Source organism: Struthio camelus, chromosome 3 (assembly GCF_040807025.1).
Source record: "Struthio camelus isolate bStrCam1 chromosome 3, bStrCam1.hap1, whole genome shotgun sequence".
Classification (NCBI taxonomy): domain Eukaryota; kingdom Metazoa; phylum Chordata; class Aves; order Struthioniformes; family Struthionidae; genus Struthio; species Struthio camelus.
Window position 1 is genome coordinate 75474894 of NC_090944.1, and position 22776 is coordinate 75497669.

General features: G+C 40.8%; 1 non-coding gene across 1 annotated transcript; it reads right to left on the reverse strand.

Moving 5' to 3' along the window:
• Window positions 1-22262: 22262 nt before the first annotated feature.
• On the reverse strand, window positions 22263-22403 carry LOC138066958 (U4 spliceosomal RNA). The gene has a single exon (XR_011140667.1). It is a non-coding gene; the product is annotated as a U4 spliceosomal RNA (small nuclear RNA).
• Window positions 22404-22776: the final 373 nt, after the last annotated feature.

Genomic DNA, 22776 nt, shown 5'->3' on the forward strand with positions numbered 1-22776 from the left:
TTGTCTATATGACCTGCTAGTTCACAATGTTACATTATTTGCTGTCTGTGTCTGAACTGTTTCATGTGCAAAATAGGACTAGATAAATAAAATGACCACCCAAAGATTTGATGTCAAGATAGATTCATTTAGGTAGTTTTTATGTGGTCACATCTGCCCATACCTAATCCAGGATATGCAACTGATCCCCTTAAAAGAACTTCAGGTGAACTCCAGCATACTGCTACTGAATATTAATTTGAATAGGAAACCCTCATAAGGATTGCAAGTCCTGTTCAACTGCACGCTTATTTGATCAGAAGCAATGATTCTCTCTCTGATCCTGTGATAAAATACATGCAGGACCTTTTTTTCAGGAGGATAAATAGAAGATAAATACAAAGCTAAGTGAAGGTAAAGCTATAAATGAAGCTAAGTATATGGCCCTTAGTCTGAAAGCTGCTTTATACACATCCTCAATCCTCGTTTTATTTCTGACAAAGCCTCTCTGAAATCCAAGGCTTTGACAGAATTTAAGGGGACTAGTTTAGGCTCAGTTTGAGGTATGTTTTTGGCCACTCTTTATTTAAAAAAGAGGTGGAGTTTAATGTATTATGTTTTTGTAAAATGTATTTCAGAAAAGAAAAAGATTTACAATAATTTGAATGAGACTGTTCATGAGATTTAGAGATTATATCCACTCATTAGCATTTGAGCTTATTTAAAAGGGATTCCATGGGCTTTGCCAGGATCATATATTTTGAAAAATCTGTATCAATGTGCTATTATTAATATATTAGATTATTAAAAGGTACATTAGAAAGTAGAATTAAAGCTAGAATTAGAGTAAATTTTCTCTCTGCTATTCCAACAGCTATAAGTTTATTTTGGTTCCAGTAATTTCAGGATCAGGGAATGAAAAGGATAGGATGCCTCAAACTATTCTGAAATGTGGAATGGATTAAAAAATCTCCCTGACTTTGTAGAGGAGGCTGAAATTTTTTTTCAGGTAATATGGATATAGATGAAAAAATATTCATGTTTTGCTAAATTTGCAAAGTCAAATTGGCTGAAAAAAATGTAAAAATAAGAATATTAATTTTTTTTTCTTTTGAGATAATATTTTATTTTCAATTGCATCTATATTTAATCCATGTGAAGAGTGGAAACTGAAACCCTAAGGCCCTATTTTGGCAGGTAGGAAAGCTAGTTTTGCTTCTATGAACCAAAAACCTGTGTTTTCCTGTAGTGCTTGCGCTGCCTTTGGAGATTGCAGCTCCATCCTTGTCTTCAAGGCAACTGAGAGAGGCAGCCGCCTGCGCAGCCGTTTGCGTAGATGGGGGCAAGAAACCCAGCTGAGGGCAGAGGTGGGCAGAGATGGGCTCTGCAACGCCACGAGGTGTGGTGCCACTGGCCAGGGCCCCGGCATCCCCAGGAGCACTCACCTACCCCCATACAGCAGAGCGGCCACGGGAAGATGCAGCTGTGCTGGGGGTGAGGGTCAGGGCTGGGGTGGAGGGGCCAGGTGGTGCCTCCTCCGTCCTGGCAGCAAGGGTAAGGGCCTGAGCAGCAGTGAGCAGATCCTGAGGTCAACAACGGGCTGCACTGCTGGTGTCAACACCAGGCATTCGTTTTTTGCAGCCATGGGACCCTCTCTGCCTATGGAGGACTGCTTTAAACTGGGAATGACATGGCAGGGAGACGATGGCCCATGAACAAGAGGGAAGCGGTGGGCTGGGCTGGCCAGCAAAGGGCGTAGAGAGCCTACGTAATCAGCAAAATAGGGCAGAAGGGGGCCCACTGAAGGGTATGTGCACAAGTAAGGAGGTGTCAAGAATGCAATGTGTGGGTGTCCCAGTCCCTGCCACCTCCTGGGCCTCTGCCATCCCCATCCTTGGTCCCAGCTAAGCCTGGAGCCATCAGTCACTGCCTTGTGATGCCGCGGCGGTGCCTGCTTCAGCCCTGCCATGGCCCTGCCCCTGCCTGGACACAGGACATCCTGTCCCTCACCCTGGCCCTGGCCCTGGCCCTGGCCCCGACCCGCAGGCACCCTCTCAACCTGGCTGCCCCATGCCCTCTCCAGGTGCCCTGCCAGTTATGGCCACTGGAGCATGTTTCTGAGGACTGGAGGGAAAGTCAAGTTGTTCTTGAACAGTGGCAAGAAGGATCTGGGAAGCTACAGCCAGGTCAGCTCAGCTTGGTCCCTGAGACAGCAATGGAGAAAATCCTCCCAGAAAATGTTTCCAAACATATGAGGCACGAGAAGTTGACTGGGAGTAATCAGCATGGACTTCCAAAGGGGGAATCCTGCCTTACCAACCCGACAGCCTTTTATGACAAAATGACTAGCTCACTGGTCAAGGGATGATCAAGTATGGACTACATGAGTGGCCGCTGAGGTGGACTGAAGATTGACTGAACTGCTGGACTCAAAGGATTGTGGTCACCCGCACAAAGTCCAGCTAGAGGCCAGTCAGTAGTAGCGTACCCCGGGGGCTGACACTGGGCCAATAGGGTTTAACATCTTCATGATTGACCTGGATGATGGGCCAAAGTGCACCCTCAGCAAGTTTGTAGATAATACAAGATTTAAGCCATAAAAACTCAAGTTAGATATCTTTTCTAAAGTTGCCACCCTGAGCTGACATGCAGTAGAATAATCCTAACACAAAATGCCGGCTCTCTGGCAGGTGTACGTAGAACAGGTGATTTGCTTGGAAATCTTATTAAAACAATATTACTGTTAAGGAAGTATTCCAAATGAAAAGGTTTTTTTTTGCTGTAACTTCCTTATGTTTTGATTTTGGATGAGACGTCCATGAGTGTTATTCCCCTTTAGATCTAGATCATGATTTGAAACCTATAAAAATTTCCTAACATCCCTCTAGTCTAGAAATTGCTACACAGTTAGGTATCATCAGACCTAGCAATAGCAAAAGATTGGTATCTTTATAATAACAATGTGGTGTTTTTTTTTCTCTCAGCAAAAAATAGTGTTAACTCTCAAAGACGTAATGCAAAGTCTTGGTTCAAGTTATAGTGTGTATGTTCAAGTTATTTTTATCTGAAGAAATTTCTTCCCGTGGCACAGAGAGTAACTGAAGCTCATGCCTTCATTGCGACACATACTATGCATTCCTTTCTTGGAGAGTTAACAGTGAATGACATTATCTGTGATTCTCCAAAATATGTTCATTCCAAGAGTGTGGGCTTTCGTAAGTGAATAGTTAGTTTGTGCAGTGCTCAAAGGACAAATGTTTCATCATGCTTGCACAGAGCTACAGGAGTGTGTGAAATATTGCCTGGGATTGTTGGTCTTTGTGAAAAGGGTGATGCTATGTGCTGGAGTGTATAGATACAATGGCTCTGATTCTCTTCTCTATTCAAATAATAATTCTTTTCTCAGGAGCAGTACTAGAAGTACTGTAGTGTGTCTAAGACCTCAAGGGAAGACCTTCTGCAAAGAGCCTACACTATAAGCAAGTGAAAGCAGATAGCTGGAGACAAATAGAGGAATCCAAAGAAGCAGTGAGACAGGTCTACAAAACACTCAGGGCTTTCATCACACCTAAGCCATTGCCAATTCTTTCTGCTGACTGAGAGGCAAGAGAGATTACTAAGAAAGTGTTTAAAATAGTTCAATGAAGTGAACTTATTAAAGGGAACCTTCTCCCAAACATGAAAGAAAGCATGGGAGAAAGCATGAAGATGCTCATTTGAAAATTTAGCAAGTGATAAGAGCAAGTATTGGTGGTATGGCAGGGAATGAAAGACACAAGGACTGCCGTAGCAGTATAGGTATCTGTCATACAGTCTCATGTACTTGCTCTACCCTGTGTAAGCAGATGTCTGCAGTATATGCCTTGCCCTGGAGATGTTACACAGCAAGAATCTCTAGAATTTAAATGTGCCCCACATATGAAAACCTAAAGAGTGGTCTGAGTGGTAGAGGAAAGTTCAAAGTGTAGATGTCTTATATGGGCAGAACAGTGGTCCAATATGCATGAAGGAAACCACTTGAGCAAAGAGCGATGCTAGAGAATCAGACTGAGATTTTTGTTTGATCTAAAGGAGGTAGATCTGTAGCAAAAAGGCAGCTTTGTGAGTTGTCTGCTCTGAGATAGTAACTGAATGTTTGTTAATGTGATTATCCAGGCTAGAGGTGGTAGTTGAGTTAATGTTTGCAGATGAGATTACGCAGAAATATGGTTGGTATAGTACGTTTTTTTTCAGTTTAACATCCTACTTCTGGAAAATGTCAGTTGGTAAAAAGTGCAGAGTTTTATAGATCAAATTAATTTTGAGTGTCAAGAATTTGACAGCTGTTAAATATAAAGGAATTTTGATTTATGGAAACAGCATTTCAGTTGACTCATCAGGATTTTGCTTGGAGAACTCGCCAGGCAAGAAATATTTCTTCTTCATTCTACTTCTGAGTGGAAAAAAATGGTGAAGATGTTAGTGAAGCAGAAATTCTGGTTCTCTTGTAGGCTGGACCCTGTGGCAACAAAATTTGTTGCCTGTGTTGAAAATGGCAGTCCACTCACGGAAAATAAGGAAGATGAAGAGAAACTTGGTGCTGCTTACTAGACCAAGAAGACATCATTAAAGACTTTAAAGAGTGTGGTTTCCATCGAGTAGATTCTTTGTTGGGTGACAGTGCTAGGAAGAAAAGAGTGGATCAAAGACAAGGTCACCTTCCTCAGAGAAAATCAGTAGGAACCTGTGAGAAGAGAGAAGTTGAAGCATGACGAAGCCCTACAGACAGTGGCTCTGTTCCTCCCCCTCTAAAAACTGCTTTCAACTCCTCCTTAAAAAAAAAAATGTTGGTCCCTAGGATTCACCCCTGGGTGGGAGACATCATAATTTGTATAAGTCTGTTGGAAAGGAACCTATGCCAACCTCCATTTAGTCTCAGCCAGCAAAGAAAATAACGTCTTTGATATAAAGAGGACAGGATCCTTTAATGCTGCATTCTTCCTGTTCCTTGCTAACCAGGGCCTGTGTGGGAGGTTTTCTTGAGCCTAGGCAGGTTCCTGGAGGCTCTGCCGAACTGTGGAGCAGAGCTAGACCTTGGCACCACCCTTTCTCTCCAGTTCATTTCTGTGCATGGCAGTAGCAATGGAATAAAAAAAGCTGATACTCAGAAGTACTGTGGCTTTCTAAAATATATAGTTCTCTTGCACTGGTGGCTTTTTCCATTCTACAACCTTAGTATTATTTCATTTTATCTTATTCTTTGTACTTTCATCATTTTATAAGGTTGTATGGCAGATAAGATGGGAAAAGACATCTCACGTTATATGCTCATATATACTGGAGGAATCTTATATGCCACTCTGTTTTGTGTTCACCAGAAGCATGGAAACTTGCCCTAACTGAACGCTGGCTAGCAATCTTCCTTACTGGAAATTATAATCATATGAGCTGCATATGATACAATCATGGGAAAACCTTTTGTGTATGAACCAGCTGAGTGTGCTCACAGGGGGAAGAATTCAGTCCAGCAATGCTATGCATTTAATAGCTTTATCCATTCAGCTTTATAGCTTGCCATTGGGTGCAGATGTTTTATGGCTTGTAACAGTTTAATGTGTCCTGGTGGATTACCCTCCAAGTTTCTCTTCATCAAAGCACTTGCTCCAGGTAACTGGAATGTCAGATTTAAATGAAGTGCAATGTGAGAATGGGGATTGTCAGATTTTGAGTGAAGCAGGCAGCAGTGGTAAGTAAAGTTTTGAGCATGTTGTGATATTTCCATGGCTCATCTCACATGACCTCTACACCTCTCCTCCTTTCAGTGTGCAAATTAGCAGGGCAAAAGAGGTAAAATAGTCTTGCACTGTATTCCACTACAGCGCACAGCCAAGCTAAATAACATCTGAAAAAAGGAGAGAGAGAGAATGCTTCACTTGAATTCAAAGTCAAACAAAAGGATATAAGGGATGGGGTAGCCTCCTTCCATCCCCGAGCAGTGAGCAGGCCCTTTATGGGCATGCTGTTAAACAGCAGCGCTGCAAGACTTTGCCTCACTCCTTTGCTTCTCCTCCTCCTATCCACACCTCCCTGGGGGTGAAGAATATCCCCAGCCCTGCTTTCTGTTTCTTTCCAGAGGTTTCTTCCATCTTGCTCTTCCAAACGTCTTCCATCTTGCTTTTTCAAAGGCAAGTACTCTTCCTTCCTGCCTTTTCCCCACCCCCCTCCTTTACTCACTGCTGGCTCCGGCTTAGCCCTGGCAAAACAATTGAACCGTCCATAACGCTTTTGTTACGATGCTGTGCCGAGCAGGCAGGGCATGGCATGCTAGTAGTCCCCAGGGTCTTCAAGTACCTTCTTTTACTCCTTTTGCAGAAATTTACTAGAGCAATAAATCTAGTGCAATGATGGAGAAAAATTAAGGCAGGGGATCTCTGGAGAGAGGGAGAAGAAAAAAGAACACAAGCAGTGCAATAGCAGTTGTGCTACTTTTGCCTGTCTCTTGTCTTACTGGCATGTTTTTCAATAAAGCTGATGTACTTTGAGAGGGAAAGAGGGAAAAAAATCTTTCTGAGAGTAGATGCACTGCCACGATGGTCCCACATGGCTGTAAAGTCCAGATTTCTCAACATCTGGAAAGTCAGTGTTAAGTAGGTTATCTGATACCTAAAGAGTCACAAAGGTGGCACCGTAAATGATATCTTTTCCTGCAGCAGACAATGAGGCAAAGATAATCACAGTGCCAAAAAAGACAATGCATGTCACACTGAAACAGAAAGAGTACAAACCTCCAAGACCTCAGAGTGTCTCAGAGAAGAGACCGTGAGCTTTTTTTGACAGGTTTTGCATGCTTGACTATTATTAACCCAACAAAAGGGTGCACATGCTTATTACCGAGGTGGCAGCCTCCTCTGGTTCACGTTTTTGTTTGTTGTTCTAGGAGCAGTGCAAAAGAGCCACTTGTTTTCTGTCTTTGCACGTTTAAGCTGTGATGGCTGGAAAAAAGATTTCCAGATTAAAAGGATAGATAGTGAACTAGAAAACAGCCATGGACTTAAAAGGGAATGAAGTCCTTTTAGTTTCAAAAATGTGTTTTTTTAGAGCTCCTTAGGATGTTATTCTATAAATACCACTGAGCAAATAGTTAATATCACTGTTAGTACTAATAAGATACCTTGATTTCTGTTAACAGAATATCTGTGAACAAAATATCCCATCCCTCTGGCTATCGCTACTATTTGTATTTTTTAGATGATGAAAGCATATAGGGATCCCAACTAACTTTATTGCCCCACTGTGCTAAGAACTGTTTGGGCATGTAATCTCTGGATTTACTGGCTTGAAATGACTCAAGCTGATCGTATTTTAAGCTCCATCACTTGTGTTAATTTGTGCATTGTTTGGTATCTGCCAACTATAATTCTTGATATATATGATATTGTTTCTGTTTTTTAGCTCCAATGAAGGTAACTCACAGCAGCGTTATTGCTGTTCACAGCAGAAAGCAAAATTAAGAAGTTCAGAGGGAATTCCAGTGTGCAACCTCAACTTGTGCTTTCTGTGAGTATTTCATGCATGTTACAGTGAAAGTAACTGTAAAGGGAAAGGAGGACTGCGTGAATGTGACTTTATGTACATCTGTTGAAAATATGATTTGAGTAGTAACGAAAAGTATTTTTATGCATTATTTATTCCTCCATGGTTAAATATATGATGATCATTTACTGTGGCTGGTAAATGTGAACCTGCAGAAAAGAAGCTGTTGAGAATATGGTAAAGGTCTTGCTTGGGGAAAGCACAAATTACCACTAAACTTGGGTACAGTTACTGTGCAGCACTGAAGTTAATCTTGAGATGATGAAGATTCACTTGGGGGAATTGTGGTAAGCTTATAATAAGAATTATAGCAATTTGTAGCTGTTGTGTAAATGCAGTTATTTAGATGGAGTGTTCACAATATGTGCTGCAATAGTAAAAAGCAATGGTAGCAGAAAGCTGCCTCTTTTCTAACTTACGGTCAAACAGTAGTCTAAGACACTGTACACTTCATGGAGAGATAAAGACACTTTCAATAAGTGATTCATCTGATTTTAAGGTAGGTGTCTAAAACAGGGCAAATGAAAAGCCTACTTCTCTCCCTAAAGGAATGTATAGTGATTTTTTGACTGAATCCCATCCCCAGGCAGGCCAAGTGGTTAAAGTAATACATACACCTTCAAGCAAACCACTGCCACCACTATAGTCAACCACAACATAATAGAGCTTGACTTTATAACAAATTTCCATTCAAATGAGGCATAAATAGCTCATCTGATAAATCAGTCATAGTTGTACTCAAATGCATAATTAAGGCTGGGCCTGAGACTAGGGCAAAATATACACATACAGCTAGATAGACCAAATTCTGTACCGGTATGGACACCCATTTAAATAAGTCAATGAGAATCTAATGGCCTCAAGAGACCTGTCCACTAGATCCTAATTCAAGACCGGAGTCTAATTTATACCCTTGGAAAAGGTTTTGTGGACAGCTGAAGCAAAAATTTACCGAACACAGGACATAGTATTCTAGCTTGTTATAAATTAACCTCTGCCATGCAAACAAGTTTCAGTTTGCACATGTGAAGTTTGTATTCAGTGAAAAAGAACTCTGGTATGGTTGTAAAATTCAGATTCTTTTTTTCACTGTTGAGATTCATGATCTGACGTTGCAAAGATGCAGAGCATTTTCTAGATACTGAATCCCCTGATTGTTTTCAGGAGAACAGAAAGGCACAGTGCCTTCTGAGATCAAGGTCATGTAAAACATCTTTATCTGAACTACTGTGTTCTTTAGATGTGTAAAATTTTGAAATGACTCCTAAAACTATCACTTCTCTTACCCTACTGCTCCCAAATGCCAGCCAATCAGGTGTCTAATCTTGGCTGATTGACCAGGCTCCATCTATAATTGATGGAAACAAGCACTTCTGAAGGGAGATTCATCTGGTCTATTGAGATTATGAGTCACATTTTTCCTGTCTCGTGCCCCTGGCTATTTGTTGGCACCCCTGCCTCATTTTGTGGCACTTTTCAGTTGCACTGATATCACCATTTGTGGTTGCAGCATTAACCAAGCGACTTAAATGGTTTGGATTTAAAAAAAAAAAAAAGTACACTTCAAACTTCAAAACAGATCAACGATTAAAAGGAAATCTATTCCATGTCTGCACCTTTTGGGGGTGGGGAGGGCTAGGGGGAAGAGGGAAGGGGAAATCTTAACAAAACCATTTATTTTTAAAGCAACAATGGCAATTTATCCAGGGAACTAATTTAAATGAAAAATGTGCTTTTAGTGTGCCCTGCCGTTAAAGAAGAAAATAAAAGGATGTGTGTTAGGCAAAATTGTCTCTTTAATAGTTCTCTTTCTTAACTTCTCTAGTTCTTCCCCTGCCTGGTCCAGCCCTTCTCAAGCCCTGCAGATCCTGGGGGAGGGAGTATGTACTAAATTCCTTTCAGCCTTGGTAAACATGCTTTGCACAATCTAAAACAGGCTAATGTTACATTGGTTTGCTGGACCCTTCTGAGTCCTGAAAAAAAAAAAAGCAAGAAAAGAAGGATATTTCACATCTGCATTTTATGGAAGTAGCTACGAGCACTGTTTATTATGGAAGAATGAGACAATGTTCAGGATCTTGAAGCAAGAGGAACTGATTTGAATTTTTTGGCCTCCTATCTCCCCTCCCTCCTTGCCTGAAGGCCTGCTAAATGTGCACGCATTCCCACTGGAGGAGGAGACGTAGTCAGCATGCTTCCCCCAGCCCTGTTGTGGGTACTTAATGGCAGGCAGGCTACATGAGAGAAATTTTACTACAGATGAGGGAGAACTTGTATTTCACATTCTTGATGTAATTCTCTTGCAAAAGGATTCAGCCTTAACTTTTGCACATTTTAGTGGTACATGCATCACTTTGTTGCAGGTCTTAATTTCATAGCTCCTCCCTTCTCTGCTTAGTCAATGCTATTTCGCACAGTTGGTTAGAATCTGTAATAGCAATAGTAGTTATAACAATGAAAATTTTCGTGTTTAAATAAACACTAGATTTACAGTGAAGATAATGGATGCTACTTATGATCAGGCACTTATTTCTGTGGCTGTGTGAGTCCCTGTAATTGTAACCTTGTTCTGCCTCACATCTGCTTTAGAGGGACTGGGATGTTTAACTAATGTTATACCCTCTTTGAGCCAATAAGTAAAGCTGAGCTCAGCTGATCACTTATATAGGGAATTTAGTTTTTTTCTTTGCTCTCAGGATGTGTGAGAGCAGGCCCTCTCTTTTTGTCCCAAATGCATTCATTATTAAAATTTCTTGCCACTGTCTCCTCTCTCATATCCTGTCGCGAGTCGTTTGCTGCAAGTATTTGATATTCTGAATTCAAGCTGTTGGTAGCTAGCCATAGAAGTGGCTTTGTCTCTGCTCTTTAAGTGGCTAAATATAACTCTTACAAACAGGGGAAGGGCTTTGAGAATCCACTGAGGATTTGCTTTTCCCTGAGAGAGGTAGCAGATAAACAGGATTACAGTATTTGCACAGTCTTGCAATCTGGGTTGACTAGGTCTTGCCTAAGGCATCCTTCTTATTTAACTACAAGATTTGATTGACTGAAGGCAGTGTCAACATTTAGTTTTCTATCCTCACCTTACACAAGCTAATCATCTGGATGCACTCGGCCCAAAATGCAAAAGGTGTGGTCAGGTTTTTCACCTGGTTTGCTAATTGGCTCAGCCCCAAGGCTCTGAAAAATGACTTGAAAAACACTGTCCTTTTGCTGTATGAAGCAGTTCCCCAGCTCTCCTGAAGTTCAAGCTTTAGTTGCGCTGTCGATCACGTCCTAATAATGGTGGAGACTGAACTCAGTGGCAGGTTTGCCTGTGTACAAAGTGTCTTAAGGGCTTGGTTCTTGTGAGCAGCAAAATGATGGTATTGAACTTCATCGAGCACATGGTGCCTGTAACTCAGTGTGTGCATGTGCTCCCCAAAACTGCATGTTGAGGCTGGGGTTGCTCAGGAGTACTCTGTGGGTGGCAGCTCTGGCTCCCACCTTGCCCTCAGCTCCGGGGTCGCTTTCCTTCCCCTGGGCAGAAGTTGCTCCTTTTACTTGCGCGGCTGCACTCTCAGTCAGGCCCATCAAGTGATCCATTTAAAAACCAAGCCAACCCTGGCCCCAGCACCCTCTCTCCAGGAAAAAAACAAAACCCTTAAAAAAACAACCTTTCAAGGCAGATCCGTTCTTAGATCCGGCTCAGGGTACAACGATGCAAGCAGTTGAGCTGGCACAAATGGAGAGGATGTAGCTGTTTGTGGAAGGAGATGCATTGTGTAACATGACAGTATCTCACATTGCATCGAAAAGTCAAGTGAAAATGTAGCCTAAGACTGTGATTTGAATATTAAAAATAGTGGCATTTCTGGCTTCAGCAGTCAATTTTGCCTCTCTGCTCCCATCTCTATTGTTTTATTGTGTGTGTGTGTGTGTGTGTGTGTGTGTGTGTGTGTGTGTGTGTGTGTGTTTTTAATTGGATCAGTTTCCTGATACGGTTCACAGTGCAACCTCACAAATGATTGTGGTGATGGAAAGAGGAACAAGCATCTGGGAGCTGGAGGGGGCAGGAACAGCTTAAACCAGTGCTGCTTCTGAAGATTTGGTGTCACTGACCACAGCTCAGTGTTTCCCTGGATAAACAGTATAGCTGTATCTACTCATCCAGTGACATTTCACAGGCTATTTTAATTCTAGATAGATGCATTTGTGTCTGTATTTATTTTGGTCTCCATTGAAACTGTGCAATGAGCAAGTAAAAATAAAGGTATCAAACTAAATAGTTTCATGTTATTACCATCCGCTCAAGAAGAACACAAGTCTTATTTAGCTTTTCTGGGCAATTTGTTTGAGCTAATGCCCAGAAAACTAGAACTGGGCTGCAAGGAAGCAAGCAAGACACTTAGCTTTGAATGGCTTGTGTGGACTGCTCACTTGGGAACAAGAATGAAAAAATAAACCACAGTTTATCACAAAAGATCTTTGCCTTACTGCAGCAGTAAAAGTGATAGAGCAAAAACATATTGATTCTCCGGGTGACTGATAAAGCTACAGCACTGAGAGGATTCCTTGCAGTAAATTTGAGTTTAATTTTTCCATCCAAATGTCCTGAATAATGCAGCCTTCATCTGCTGGTCACCAATATGCAGTACTGCTAGACAGGATGACAGCACTGATTATCCAGGATATTATCCTGAATTTGTATGCATCACAATTCCCATCAGCTTCATTGTGCAATGAGTGCAGTATTCGACCTAGAATGTTTACTGGAGAACTTGCCCATTGCACAACAGTAGAAAGACTCTTTATTGATCCTTTTTTTGGCTGTGATTCTCAGCCTACTGGAATTACTGCTGATTTCCATTAAACCAGCACACTGACATGTGCACATGATACATGCACATGCATTTTAGACTGCCTGGCAATCTGAACTCATTGTATATTCATTATGTTTTCCTTGTGGCAGAGTCCTCTTACCCAAGGCAACTATGAAATATGCTACACTGAAAAAATTCTCGTGCATGGATGTATGTGCATATATGTGCAACATGCATGCACATGTGTAAAACGAAAAGCATTAGATACTCTAAAGAGCTGTCTCAGAGTAGCGCTGCATGAATGGTATCATATCCCACAGCCCTGCCTCCCCCCTTGTACTGTGCAGGATAATAATGTGGTAGAAACCTTGTATCTGTGGGGGGAAGGGTTTAAAAGCATCATACTGAGGCTGGGCATTCTGCCAGGGGGAAGGGACAGAAGTGAAGTGCTCCTGGAGGTTTTCTTTTTTTAGACAGTGATTACTGAAGGGGAAAGAAGGCCAGTCATCATGGAAGTACAAAAAGAAAAAAAGTATTTACCGTGGGCTGTTGGCAAACCTTAAGTCTTACTTGAAGCAAAAATTCCTCATCAGAATTAAAAAAAAAGGCATAAAATGGTTTTGTTTAAAGAAGATAGTCTGGTCTCACCAACCATTTCAAAATTAGTGATTTCTCTCCCAAATATGCACACATGTATTCACACTCATGAAATATGTGTCCTGAAGGTCCTAAAGGCTTGAAGAAAAGGAAGCTGCAAAGGGAATGTCTTTGAGAGCGAGTGATTTATTTTTAGTTAAAAACAGAAAATTCAGTGTATGCAAGTCCCCTTTGAGAGATAAAATAACAGAGCTACAGAAATGGCAGGTCGGTAACTCTCATTTGCCCTGAGCTCACTACAGAGTCATTTAGCTTCTTGCTGCACTGAATTGAGGAATATTTATACAACTCAGAACCGCTGGCATCAGAGACAAAAGCCTCATGTCTCATTGGCAAAGCAGGGTTGTGAAAAAACCCTGATATTTGTTTTTTTGGGGAAAGCGTCCCCGCAAGCCATGTAAAGCCTGTCATTGTATCAGCACGTGAGGACAAGAATATTTAGAAGATTGAACAGCCTTTTTCTGCACCTAAAGAAAATCATAATTATAAGGTTTGAATTCACATTCCCTGTTAGATGACAGCATATTTAGAAAGCTTATGTCCCTGTTAAGCTTCTGACTTTTGAAATTAAATAAGGCAAGGCAGAGGGAGGGCTTGGGGGATGAGTGAATATTTTTTGGCAAGTGAATACAAAACTGAAAAGCCAGATTTGCCAAGCATTTTTCCAGGGATGTTTGCCTAATTTGCATGTCCCCACTCAGTCTTATAACACAACCTCAGTGTGAAACTGATGGGGAGTGGAAGAGAAATGACAGCTATGGCTGAAGAATTAAGGGCAATGTGAAAAGTATTTGGGTTTCCCTGCTATAAACTAACTATGCTCGTGAATCTGTGGAGCTGTTTCCGCCTCCCCCCCCGCCCCCAAAAATTTTTAGTGACTGCTTAAAACTAAAACTGTGATTATTACATTAGCATTGGTTGGCAAACCTCATAAGGAGGTATCCAAAAAATTGGAAGCTGACCCAAAAGCACAACAGAGGACTTTGGCCTAGAAATCAGACTAAAAATGTTTGAAGATCAAATTCCCTTATGAGATTTCCACTTTCAGATGTGCAGAAAGTATCAGGAGGCTATTCTTGCATATAAGAACACATACAATATTGCAGTAATTGTCACTGCAGGAATTACAGTTATGTGTGAACATTAAGATAAATAAATAGCCAAGCTAAAATGTTCGGGTTCATTTCAGGCAATGGGTTTCACTACTGCTGATACACTTTCTGAACTATTTCCTTTGTCTTTAGGCCCTGATTTAAAAAAGCATTTTGATGTGTAGTCATATTTAAGCATCTGGATTTTCCCATCGAAGGCACTGCCCTATTCACATATTTAAAGCCAAACAGGTGTTTGAGGGTTTTTTCTGTGTAGATGATTCAGAGGAAGGTTTTCAAAAAAACAGAGCTGTCTACCAAATAAGCAGGAGAGTCTGCCCCAGGCTTCCTCCATTTAGAGAACAAAGAAAGCACTGCTTACTGGTCTGCCTGAAAAGCTACTGTGCCCTCTAAGGAAAGTGCCCAGTTTCCAGCAAGACTGGGCCCATGACTTTTGTGAAGATTTTCCCTTAATTAGAAAGTTGTGCTCATACAGCAACCATGTACAAGATACAGGGCTATAAGCAGCAAATTCAACACTGTGACACGTGGGGAAAAAGTCTTCCTGCGGTATCATCAGTACAGCTAAAAAATGTCTTAAATGATTACAATGGAGTCAAATCATTTTTACACCATGGAAACATGGTGTTGAAATTCTGATTTCTGGAGAACTGGAACTTGTCTTAACCCCTTGTTAAAAGGCAGCAGTTTTTTGTGGTGTTTCGCTTTTTTCAGACACTACAAATGTTGGCAGGAATAAAGGCATACATAGAATTATGCATTGTTTCATGATGTTAGTTAAACTGCAGATAAATCAAGGAAGATCTAACATCACAAAGAGAGAGGAAGAATTGATTTATGGTAGAAGATTAAAAGAATCAAATTTATATAGCTTGCCTAAATTAAATTAAATTTCAAATCATGATGAAAAAACATGTAAGACTGAACAGCAAGGACAGACACATTATTTAGGGTTTTTCAGAGAATTACTACTAGGAATAACATAGGATGAAGGTAAGTAGGAGAAAATGTTGGCTGGGTATAACTAGAAATAGTCTATAATGATATAGAAGAAAAGGTTCACAAAGGAAAATGTAGTTTAAATTATTAAAAATAGATTGGACAAAACATTGGAAAACTATCAGATCTCTATTTTAATATCACATTCATCACTGTGATGATCAATCTCCCTTCTAAAGAAGCACATTTCACTTACGCAGGGATGTGTTCGTGACCCATCTTTTTCATTTCCAACTCTAATTTCTATTTTTTTTCTGTCTCTCCTATTTGTTTCTTGCTAAGAAGCGTATACTGGTCTCCTGCCTAAGATTTAGTTTGCAATTAGATTTAGTTTGCAGTATCTCAGATGTTATTTATTTCCTTTTATGTCCTTTCTCACAGAGATTTCTGAGGTTCAAATAGCATGTGATTTTTGTCAGTACTATTTTGCTACACCCTGTCTGGTATAACAAGTATGGACACCCTGGACTGACGATGAGACATTAGAAAATGTTCTTACAGTCATAGAAGTTGGAGACAGGAGAGCTCTGTTAAATCGTCTGGTCTGGCTGCTGCCGTTGATTCTTATTCTCAGTTTACATACTTTTGCCCGGGCTTTGTGAGTTTAGCCTATATTTAAATACATTACACTGACAGACACGTTATTTCTTTTTGATGGTCCTCTGTTTATCTACTCTACCTTCTGTTTTACCCCAAATCCCACCTTAAAGAAATTTTAATCTTTGCTGCTCCTATCTTCCTTCCTTATTTTTCTGTTACCCAGACTTTATACTTTCATCTCTCTCTGTGTTAAACCATTCCTGTTAACAAAGACAAAAAGATCTGCCTCTCCTGGCCTTCCTCCAATATGTCAATAGCCTGTTGACAGTATACAGCATATAGATATGAACATGATGACTTTGGCCCTGGTTAAATGCATGCATTTAACTCTAAGCAGGTAAGTAGTTCCCTCAGCTGTGTTAAACTAGAGCTTTAAAGCTGATAATATAAAGTGCACATACCCTCATTATCTACAGGTACAGCTTGGGAAAGAGAGACACCTGAAAGGCTGCACAGTGTGAAAAGGGGAAACTCGTGCAGAAAATGAATTCCTGAAGTTACGTTCACTAGGTACATCCAGTTTGCACGAATGGGTACCTTTGACATCTCTGAGTTTTGCAGTTGCTGAGAAACTGTTGGAGAATGGACAGTCTCTCAGATTAGGGGATGCTAGCCCTAGATGCCAATCCAGTTCCCACCTAAAATTGCCCTCTGTTTAGCACTATTGTTAGCTCTGAATTGTTCCTGGCATCTTAGAGGCTTGGATGGTACTATTGAGATGTCAATAAACTTCTCAGCCTTCCTTTAACCACATAACAAGTCTGCACCTGTCCACCACTGAGATTCAAATATATCACAACATCTTCCTCTTTCTACTACGTTCATTTCTCCTACAGACTTTGCAATTCTGTCCATGCCCCTCTTGTTGAACTCTTCATTTCAGGAATGCAGCAAAAATATAGTGTTCAGAGTGCTCCGTTATTACAGGTCATGGTGTGCATATGAGGATGTCATCCCTCTTTCTAGGAGCAGAAGGAGGATAGGAGATGCTATGACCACCTGGTTCTAGCTTCCGTCTTTCCCACCCCGAAAGTGGTGCTGCATTTTCTTTTCTCTAGTTTTCCAAGACCTCTACAAGATCTGTTTTTTAAAGTCTAGCAGTTCAAGCAGTTGATTTTTCTGTTCTGATCACTGCTGAAAACAGAGTTCCTCACTGAGTTAGTCATAACAATGCCCAATCTCAGATGACAACAGAAGCCATCAGCCTACCCAAGTAGTTTAAATTGTTCCTGCACTGGCACATTCTACTGCTGTTGAATTAGATCTCCTCTCATGTTGCCCAATTTCTTAATTTTATTATTTATTTCTCAGTTTTCACCCAATTTTTTTTCTTCTATGAAAGAAGAAATTTGACTATGAAAAGTGAAATCATGCATTTTACACTCACGACAATTTGGAAATGCTCTCACAGGTATGTATGCATTTACCTGTGCAGCACCTCCATTCCACCAGATAAAAGGACCTTGCAGAAGCATCTGTTTCCTTGCCCCAACTGTCTTACGTACAACAGTGGAGACCTCCAAAGCAGCAGGACTTCAGGGAGGGCAGCCAGACTTCAGTGATGAACCTGGCAGCCACAGACGAATACTGAATTGACTGCATGTGCGCTGAGAAAGTGTTGAACACACTGCTTAGATGTACTAGCTGTGAGCACACGTGTGTTTGCATACGCAAAGGAGATACAGAAAGAAAATAAATGACTGCCTCCGCTAGTGGCAAGGGTAAGGGGGAACACTTTTGCTGTGTAGCATTGTAGCTAAGGCAATGTGATTTCTATAACATACCTGTGCTTTGTTTGTAGCGCATGGAACCATTGCATTGTGTACAAGTTTGACTAGAAGCATCATTGCTTTCTGCAGTCGTCTTTAGCTAAATTAAATTAAACAGTTTGGTGTCCTTAGTATATCAGGCACATGCAAGCCTCTTCTCAGCATTTGAGTGAGGGGATCAACTCCTCATGTCTTCATTTCTTTTCCTGTCTTCCGTAAGAAGACTGTCAGACCCTATGGCAAAACTGAGCTGTGCTGAGTCCTGCAGCATCCAGGTGGACCTAGAAATCTCATGGTACAGAGCTCACTGCATAATCATGGTTTTTTACAAGGGTCTTGTCCATATAAGAATGATAAAATAGACTTATGATAATTCTCATGGTACCCTAAACATGAAGCTTTGCCACGTGCCTTACATCTGTGGAAAAGGCAAGGGCTCCAACATTTGGCGTGATACCTGGCACCTGCAGTCACCAACTGGTGCAAATGCAATAAGAACAGGCTGGGAGGGAAATTTTAAACAAGCATGCTAAGGACATTCTGGCCTTCTTTAACATGAAAATAAGATTTCTTCCTGCCTCTACTTTCATAGTCTTGTAAGATAAATTGGGTCACTTATGAGGATTAGTTTATTACTGGGACAACTCACATTCTGGAAATTAAAGAATATAACAGATAAAAACCAAGTCTCCCTTTGCTATTTCAGAAAAGTACCTTCACTATTTTTTGAGATATATGGCAAAGGAATGCATACCATTTTTTGCTAGTATGTGAAATGTGGAAATCTCTGCCTTTATGGAGGAAAGGTTTTTTCCATTACGTAGTGTATGGGTACCCAATGACTATCTGCAGCTTATTGTACTTTATCCTGAAACCAGCAACAGATCTCTTATACTGAAAGGCTGTTGTTGGTTTAGTTATTGGTTGTAGCACATTTGAAACAAATGGCTTAACTACAATTTATCCAAGTCTATAATTATTCAAATTGCTTGAGGGGCTCTGTAGGTTTCATCCCCAGCTGGAATTCTTCTTCCTATTTTTATTTCTTTCTCCTATTTTAACATTAGAAAAAAATATCATGGAAAGTGTTAAACAAAATACACATTATTCTTAATTTTAGAACAATCCCATGTATTGATTCAGTAACCCCCATTAGTCATTTCATGCCATACTACTACAGTAACCTCTGCTACAGAAGGATATTTTTTGACGTCACATTTCTCTCTTCATTCTTTCCTTTCTTTTCTTTGTGACTTGGAATTTTGAAAGAAATAAACAGTTAGTCATAAAATAAAATAAAAAAATCTGGCTATTATTTGAAACAGAATTGTAACCAATTTTTTGTCTTCTTGGATGCATATATGCTGCTTGCATTCCTGTACTCCTTTTTTATGGAATTCCCATAGCTGTTGGGAGATTTATACTAGAATTGTTTTGGAAAATTTAAAATCATTGCTCCATGATATGGGCAGGATCCTTTGGATCTCTTTTAATTACGACTTATTTTTTTATCCTTCCTAATCAGAGCATGGTTCTTTAGGTGCAGAGTAACAAAATGGGACATGCAGTAATGGACAGCTGTTAAGTAGCTCCCATGAAAATGCTGACTAGTCTGGAATTCTTGGCAGATGAAAAGTGTCCTAGTTTCCTTGGTGAGGGAATTGAATATGTAACTTTTCTAAGTATCTACTGACCATTTACAGTATGGTATCTTGTAAATTACCAGAAATACATACTAATACTATGGTTTGTGGGAAGGCCTAGGAAATTTTAGTTACTTAATAACATATAGCAATACTTGGCACACTATCTTTGGTGCTTCATGAGATACCTAATCTGGAGAGATACCATTACAGTTATCACTTTGCCTTTCACATTGATGTTCTTGTTTCTTTCCATCACTGATATGAATGGGAGATGTTAGAGCTAGAATCAGGGTTACACAGTACTTGATCTGAAGCTCTGTTGTTTCACAAAGCCATCTGTACAAAGTGCAAATATCTGACTGGTTTCGTGTAAGAATATTGCCTGCAAAACTCATGCTGGAGTGCAAGTGAGTGCAGAACAAGATGATCTGTTCAGTCTCATTTTGGACCTCAGGCATCACCTAACTTGTTAAATCAAAAGAAGAAGAAAGTTTGACTTTTCTGTCTTCTTGGAAACAGGACATAACAAATGCCATATGGATCCAGCCTGAGGTCCCCCTGTCCTGTTATCTGTTTTCTGACATAGACCTATAAGTAGGGGGATCCTGAAGGGGATTTCTTCTGAGGTGATGAGGGGCATAGCTACTTGCCTGCTACGGGATGATACTGGCGTGGGCCCTCTTCACCCCAGTTTTCATGTAGTGGCTCAAAATGAACCATCTCAATCTGTCAGGCCTGTTTACAAAGAAATCCAGGAGAATTGTCATAATTCTTGAAGAACATAAGATATTAGGAAAGGAAAAGTTAGAATACATTGTCCTTTCCATTTTTTATTTTTCTCTGAAATAAAACAGCTTTCAAAGTTAGGATTCAGTCATCACTGAAGCCTGATCTAGTCTGGTCGTTCAACTAACACATTATACTTGACATCTGCAGTGGACTGGGACTCTTTGTCAGTCATCATGTCCCTGCAGAGGGGTGCTGAGCTGAGTAGCCTCCACCTTAGAGGGAAAGACATTGTAACACAAGCAGTTGTGATCAGAGAAGCGTAGCCTTTAGCCATGTCTACACTATGTAGTTTTTCTGGAATAGTTATGTCTACAAGGAAGGTAAGAAAAACATACAGGGATATGTGGCAAGCTTACACCAGAAATCTTCTCCACACCCAGGTAGATGCAGTTCATTTTGTATCTTGTTTTCTGTATAATTATGACTAAATGTCAAAATATCTGCTACTTTGTCTTCTAAAACAGTTTTGGAAGATATTTTATGGCATTGTTATCTGCCTGACACTCATGCAACCTCCAAGTTACTCTACCCAACAGGGGATATTGAGATAAACAAATCAAAACAACCAAGGCCTTCGGTCAGCCTTGAAACCAGCTAAACTGTAAAACAAAAGTGCTCCATGAATGGGTCCTTTGACATAAGGTCAATGTAGCTTAGCTGCGAGTAGGATCAGAAAAATTCTCGTTATTCAATGCAACTGCTTTCATTTGCACTAATACAAGCAAAAGAAAGATTGAACCCATTTTCCCTACTCTGAATATTTTAAATAGTTTGGTAAAGCTAATATATCTATATTTCTTTTTATCGCTTCACTGTGGTGATGCTTTATAAGCAGAAATGAATTTCTCTCGGCAATGTCCCTGCTGGAAAGATTGTTCCCATTTCACAGCTGGGGAGCTGAGGCATGTAGGTCAACAACCTAATCCAAAGCCTAATTTGTACCACTCTTACGAAAGACTCTTGAATTATTTCAGTGAGAACTGAAGATAGGATTGCTTACTTCTAAGCCAAAATACATTTTGTAATTTGCCTGTAAGGCAGCTATGCCCAAGCAAATGACTCAAGGATAGGTGTAGCAAAGTCTTAGCCTTAAGTTTCAGTTTTGCAGAACTTTTGTTTGAATCCGTGTGACTCTTCATCTCTTTACGATCTGGGGCCCTGAAACCAGTGGCAGCATGGAGGTCAATTTCTAAAAACACCGGTAGGGCTAGCACAGAGCTGGTTTTGGGGCTGTGCCATCTGGAGAGAGATGCTGGTGGCTCCCACCTTCTGGCTCTCTCTGAGTTCTGAAAACAGCAGGCGCTTCTGCTGCATACAGATGCAACTTAATGATGATAGAAAATGGTAGCATATTGTTTCTGTAAGAGGCAGTCTCTCACGGATCCCACAGAGTTCCTACCAGCATGTTTAACCTCTAATATGGGAAAGAAAGATACCATCTGGTACACACCCTCCTTGAAAGGTTGCTGTCCCCTGCCTTGATGTGTACCTGGAGAGCTCATGTAAGCTCATGCACTGAGTTACCCATGCTGAATGAACCCACCTGAGCCCCAGAAGAAGCAAAGCAACATTAGTGTGATGCACTATCTGAGTTAACATAGTTGACTTTGCAGCCAGGCTAATGAGCTGGTGCAGATTGCTGTTTTAGCCTGGCTATGTTGCTTCCAGTAGCGGAGCTGGCTTATTTGGAGCTAGTTGAGGTATCTCTGCCCAGATCTATACTGGGTCATATGGACAGATCCATACACTTGTAATGTTTAATGAAAAATATTTTGTAACTTGATTTTATATATCTCTTCAGGGAAAATATCACACTCACTATCCTAAAGAACGAGCACTTTCTTATTTGTTTATTTATGCGGCATTAATCTTGTTTTCGCTATTAAGGCAAGAAGGAATCTGGCAAGAATGAGAACTTGCTGTTAGGCTCTCAAAACCCTGATTCACGATACCTGTTAGACTTAACGTATCACCTCAGCAGTCTGTTCCTTACCTCTGTGTTGTCTCTATAATAGAGAAGCCGGGAGGGAAAGTGTGTCCACTCTTCAGTCAAAATCTGTGGTCAGCTGGCCTGTTAATTTAAGTCATCAACACCTTCAGTACTCATTACTAGGTAAACTGGCCTGTGGGAGTACAGTGCTGCTCTGTTTCTAACCGAGGCTGGTTCACCCTTCCTTAGGCAACCTGGTGACCCAGAGCTCTCCCAGGATCATCACACAGATGTCAAACATGGTGTAGAAACCTGACTGGCAATGCACACTGCAGCCCAGAGCTCACAGGGACCTGCTTGCCTTCTGAGTAGCTGGGATTATGGGCATGGGCCACCACACGCAGCTTTCTCCTTAGAGACTGCCAAAAATTGCCAGCACTGACTGTATTTCTAATCACCAGGGCAGGATACTGGAAACTGTTTTCAGTGAGCAAATATCATGCCCTAGATTAACCTCGCTGGTGATAATGTACCTGCTGCATGAACATGCAGCTCATTGTACTATCTCTGTGAAAGAGATGAGGTGAGACTTACAGGTGTGACCTCAAGAGTTACTGCCAAGTGTGTGAATCACTGCCCCAGATCCATTGGTGGCACCTGAACATTGCAAAGAAACTATTTCTTCCTTATCCCCACTCTGCAATTGTTCAGTAAGAAAGAAAAGGCCTCTCAGAGCCAAAATAAAAATGTGAGGTAGTCAGAAGTCTCTGAGCTGTGGCTTTTGTGTGAACAGAAACAGAACTAACTGGCTGCGACTTTGCTGTGTTTGGAAATCTCCATTCTATTACTGCTTTCATTCCTTCAGTAGGTTGTGAATAAAGCTATTTTGGCTAAAAAAAAAAATCCTCATATACATGTTAA